We start from the raw sequence: 5,656 nt of genomic DNA, 5'->3' as shown, positions 1-5,656 counted from the left end.
TGCCTGGGGCTTCTTCACTGGATGGGAGTGGGCTTTCACAAAAGGAAAGAATTATGTATCTGGACCTCATTGCTCCTTTACCTAAATGAAAAGGATTGCAAGAAAGGACCCAGCATGCTCTTTCCATCCAGAGACAATGTCTGGTTTTGATATTACAGCCCTGCCCAGCAGTCAGCACCAGGCTCGTTTCTGCCCAGCCCTGGCCTGGCCCAACCTGGGCTCTCAGGGTTCACTCGCCTCACTGAAATGCTGCCCCCCAGTCCCCACCACAAACCCCAGGGGGCCCAGTGGCCATCACTCTGTGCCCACCTCCTGGGCAGCTTTCCTGGCGACCGCCCCCGTGACTCACGTCACTGCCACTTGCCGGAGAACGCCCAGCCTGGCTGCAGATGGCTGTCCGGGAATGCTGGAGCCTGGAGACCTCTGGAGCCAGAGGCAACAGGGATTCCAAGACATTTAGGGTAATAAAATCGCCTGTGTTAGAACCAAGTCCAGTCACATACTTCGGTTCTTACTTGTGTGCTCTCTGTGGCAGCCCCTCCCCCATCCCGCCCCTAGAGCAGGCAGATGGGCAGTGGGTAGGAAACGCAGCCACAGCCAGAGTCGGATTGGAAAAGGAATTATGAGACATGCTGTCTCTAAGTTGGCAGAGACCTCGGACACGCAAGGAAAAGCACAGACGAAAAGATGACTCTCCTAGGGATTAGAATCGTATTTTAGTTTTCTCTTTCTTTTAAGAATGTCAGCCTCTTAAAAGAGAGGTTTGTGGTGAAGGCATGGCCACGGTGCAGGGGGAGAGAGAGTTCATACTGCAGACCAGGCCACATGCCTGGAAAAATACAGTGGAGGGGGAGGTCGATTTGGATGTGGAACAAGACACACATCTGTGTGTAGAGCCCTCGGCCAAGATCACAGGTGTACAGCCTAGTACCAAGGCCACAGATGCAGGGCCTTGCACCACGGTCATCTCCAGAACTGACTAAGCCCCATAGCAATCATTGCCATGATCCCCCCTGACCTTAACCAGCCAGGTCCCTGACCCCATATTAGGTAAAAATACCCATCACCTAATGCCACCCTTCCAGCAGGAATTTTCTTTGTCGAGGCTATAAAAATTGGTTACTAGCCCTTGCTTCCCAGGTGGCACTAGAGGTAAAGAACCTGCCTGCCAATGCAGGAGACATAAGATACATGGGTTTGATCCCTAGTTTGGGAAGATCCCCTGGATGACGGCATGGCAACCCACTCCAGTATTCTTGCCTGGAGAATCCCATGGACAGAGAAGCCTGGCGGGCTACAGTCCATGGTGTTGCAAAGAGTTGGACACAACTGAAGTGACAGCAGCAGCAGCAGCCCTTGAAATGCGTGGACTCTTCTTGAGTAGGCCTGCTGTTCTACTAGTGTCTCCGCGCTCTACCAAAACTCTGTTCTCCTCTCATTCTGCCCTCATCTCTGGAAATGCTTTTCCAACCCACACGACACTAGGAATGTCCTTTGTTGGGAGGGAGCATGTAGGTCGGGAGGGGCGTGTGCTGCCGAGGGAGGGGAACTGACTTAAGAAGGACTGACGTGGGACTACGTCACTGACAGGGCAGCTGGGCCTCTGCCCACCTGGTCCAGCCCCTTGTTGGGTCTGCATGGAGACAAGTACGGAGGCTCGGACCACCTCACCCCAAGGCCCTCCCTCTGTTCTCTGGGAAACCTCAGAGCCCTGGGCCAGCCCCTAGGAATACAGGTTGCCATGAGGCTAAACTCCCTTCTGCCCTGGAGGCAAACAGCCAGGGTTTTGTCTGCGGGCCTTAAGTGGCAATCCAGCCCTCAGGAGGGAAGGCTACCTGGAATTCTGGGCAAGTGCTGACCCACGTTTCAGACTCCAGCTACAGAAGAGCAGGTTGAATTTCCTACTGTCCGACCATCCAGGCCCCAGAGTGCTTGAGCGAGAGACCCCGCTCAACACCAGCCAGCTTTGGCTCACAGATACCACAGAGCTCGGGATGAATTGGCAGCCCCTGGTGAACAAGACACAGCTATTTCTGAAATCAAGGGCCGCAGCCAGCGCTCCAAGAGATCGCATTCTCTGGGCGACCATGTTCAGATAGAGGGCAAGAGGCAAAGCAAACAATGGGAATGGTTGCTGTGTTTCCGTCAGGACTAGTTCTGGCCACAGTAAAACTGTGGTGGCAGCAGCTTGTTCTCGGTTTCTCATTGCCCGCCCACCCCACCCCGGCCATCCTCCCAACCTGCATAAATGCACACCCCCCATATGTCTTTCATTCCCCCATTTCCCTCCCCCTGCTCCTTGACCTCTAGTGAAGCCTGAGCCCTCCCAGCATCCTCTGTCCACCCAGGGCTCCAAGCTCCTTTATCCCAGGAAAGGCCTCTCATCTCAGGTACTCAAATGCTCGGGATATCTCCAAATGCCGGAAACGCTCACTGGCTGTGAAAGCTTGAGAAGCTGTTGAACCTCAGGGAGACTCAGTTTCCACAGGAGTTAAAGAGAAAACGTGATATCTTCCTCCAAATGTCCTGGAAAAGATGCAACGAAATGTGGGCGTGAATATGCAGCCAATACGCAGCAGTATGGCGGTCCCGTGGGAAAGCGTGGCAGTGCTCCCACACATGGTAAAGATCAATGCCCAGAGCTCCCTGAAGCACCCACCCACCCAGACCTGGTTACTCAGCCCCTCCCTGGGCCCCTGGCAGACCACCCCCTGGACCAGCTGCTGGAGGTAACGCCCAGCACTAGGGTGCATGGGCTACAGGGCCAACTCAGCGCCAGGGCCGGCGTTGATTCTCTCACGGGTCCTTCACCCAGGCAATGCCAGATGTCAAAAACGTGTGCTTGTGTCTTCTTCCTAGAAACGATGTATTTGGATGTGGCTGTCTTATAAGCTGAGGCATAGACCACATAATTGTCAGGTGGGCTACAGTCTGGAGGAAGAACCCTTTAAACTGTATCAGCCACTTGCGCCTAGAGTATGTGAATGAAGGAATAGAAAAGAGTGTTTCTTGGGGGTCAGGAGATAAGGAGAAGGTGAGATGCTGAGGAAAGAAGGGAGGAAAGGAGCCCAGAAAGAGGAAGCAAATTCAGGCTACTTTCTCTACTTTTTCTAGAGTTCTGCTTATCACCACCAGTGTTTTAAATCCCTTGGATTCAAAGTGCTGCTGCTGCTGCTGCTAAGTCACTTCAGTCGTGTCCGACTCTGTGTGACCCTGTAGACGGCAGCCCACCAGGCTCTGCCGTCCCTGGGATTCTCCAGGCAAGAACACTGGAGTGGGTTGCCATTTCCTTCTCCATTGCGTGAAAGTGAAAAGTGAAAGTGAAGTCGCTCAGTCGTGTCCGACTGGTAGCGACCCCATGGACTGCAGCCCACCAGGCTCCTCCATCCATGGGATTTTCTAGGCAAGAGTACTGGAGTGGCTGCCATTGCCTTCTCCGGGATTCAAAGTGCAGTATACCAGAAAAGCAAACGTCCTCCACGAGGAGGAAAGGAAGAGGCCACCACAGGTGGTCCCGCAGGGCCCCACGTGCCCACGTCTGGTACACCAGTCCCCTAGGGGTGGGGATGAGTGCCAGGCTCCCGGCACTCATCTGATTCTAGACCCAGCCCCATGCTGATTTGCAATGCGTCTGTGTGTATGTGTATGTCGTGTGTTGTGTGTTATGTGTGCCCAGTTGGTCAAGCTGCTTACATTTCTCTGAGCCTCCATTATCCCTCATCTGGGACACGATGATTCAATTACCTGCCCGGTGGCCCTCACAGACGGATGAAAGTTCAGAAGAGAGCTGGTGCATAAAAGGACTTTATGAATTGGGAACTGCTTTTCTACCATATGGTATGGTGATAATCCACTCCATTGAGAAAGAAGCAGAGCTGGGAGTGGGGAGAAGTGACTCAGGAAGCTCAAGACAGGAGGGAGGGCTGAGGAGTGTGTCAGAGGCCCAGAATAGAAGCGTTTTCCGAGCCTGGAGCCAGACTCCAGGGCCAGGCCCGTCATCAGCTGGCAGGCTCCAGCTGGCGGGGGTGGGGTGAGGGGGGTGGCGGGGAGACCCCCCGGCTACCTGCTCCCTCCCCTCCACCCCAACCCCAACCCTGTCTACAGCCCGAGGTGGCCGCTTGTCTGGCCAGGCTAGTGCCGGCCAACGGCCGTGGCTCCCAGGCAGGAAGTGGAGGCACTGACCACTCCTTTGACTTCACTGAGAATTCAAACGGCTTTGCCCGCTCACTGCCAAATGCTGCCCTGGCCTCCTGCCAACACTCCCTACCAACAAAATGACCCTTCAGATGGAACCTACAAAGCATATGGACCCAGGAGCCCACAGGCCCCGAGGAGACATGCTGACCCCTGCCCCACCTGCCTCCTCTGGGCTCCAACCCTTTTGCTCCAAGGCAGGAAACAGACACGGGTCCCTAGAACTCAAGACTGAAGAGATATGAAGGATTGGGGTCTGGAGGCAAGCTGGCCCCTGGCCGGCTTGGGCGTAACTAGGCAGGGATTCAATGTTTCACAAACAAACACGGTTCCAAGGCATTCCTGCTGCTCACTCATGCCAAGTACAGCAAGGTAATAACTCAAGGAACAGTGACCTCATCAGACAAGCAGGCTCCCCAGCGTCTCACACAAACCCCACATCCCCAAAAGACCTGGGGACTTGACTTGTCATGAAAAAGCCCACAGAGACCGTGTAGACAGAGCAGGTGGCCAGTTTAGAAGCTGGCTGGAAAGCAGGATGGAGTTTTCCCCTGGCATCTTGGAGAACCCACCCTTCCAGCGGAGGGGTCCCAGCTTCAGGGCCCTGCCCCCACTGTCACACATAAAGAAACCAAGACAAAGCCAAAGTTGTGTGTCATCTCGTCTCCCCGGGGACCTTGGCAGCCATTGGGAGCTGGGTGCTGCTGTGAAGGCGCTGAGCCTAGTCCTGTTTCATTTCCCCCATCTGCTCCTTTCTTCCTCCTTGGGATGTGGGGAGAGGTGGAGATGGAGGAGGAAGCAGGAGGAGAAGGGATGCCCAGCTGTTCTGACTGCTTATTCCCCACTCCTTCAGCCAGAAGAGGGGAGGGGCAGAAAGCCATGGCTGGCCTTGGAAAAGGGAAAAACACACCCCCGGATGCCTAGGACTGTGTGCAAGGGGCTACCCGAAGCCACAGGCTAAACCCACATGTCTTCCTGGGCCCTCCAGCCGGGGTGTGGTGGACTTCTTTACATTAAGATAATAGCTGTATTAAGCAGAGCGAACCTTAGACGGTGCTTACCATGTGCTAAGTACTGTGCTAAGCGATTAAGGTGCCTTGGCTCTTCCACCACTCCAAACAACGCTGTGAGTAGTTCTTTCTGTTGTTGATATTTGATCGCTTAGCCTGACTCTTTGTGATCAATTATTTCAGTTAAATCCTGAAGCTCTCTTTGGAGGGTGAGTACAAAAACAGCAATAAATTGTAGATTTATTGTACAAATATACATATATATATATATATAGTTGTTGTTCAGTCAGTAGGTCGTGTCTGACTCTTTAAGACCCCAAGGACTGCAGCACACCAGGCTTCCCTGTCCTTCACAATCTCTCGGAGTTTGCTCAGACTCATGTCCACTGAGCTGGTAAGGCCACCCAACCATCTCATCCTCTGCTGTCCCCTTCTCCTCCTGCCTTCACTCT

The sequence above is a fragment of the Bos grunniens genome, chromosome 14, assembly GCF_055505025.1.
Source record: "Bos grunniens cultivar Pamir isolate PY7600 chromosome 14, Bosgru_T2T1.0, whole genome shotgun sequence".
In the NCBI taxonomy this organism is placed as follows: Eukaryota; Metazoa; Chordata; class Mammalia; order Artiodactyla; family Bovidae; genus Bos; species Bos grunniens.
This window is presented reverse-complemented; position numbering follows the sequence as displayed.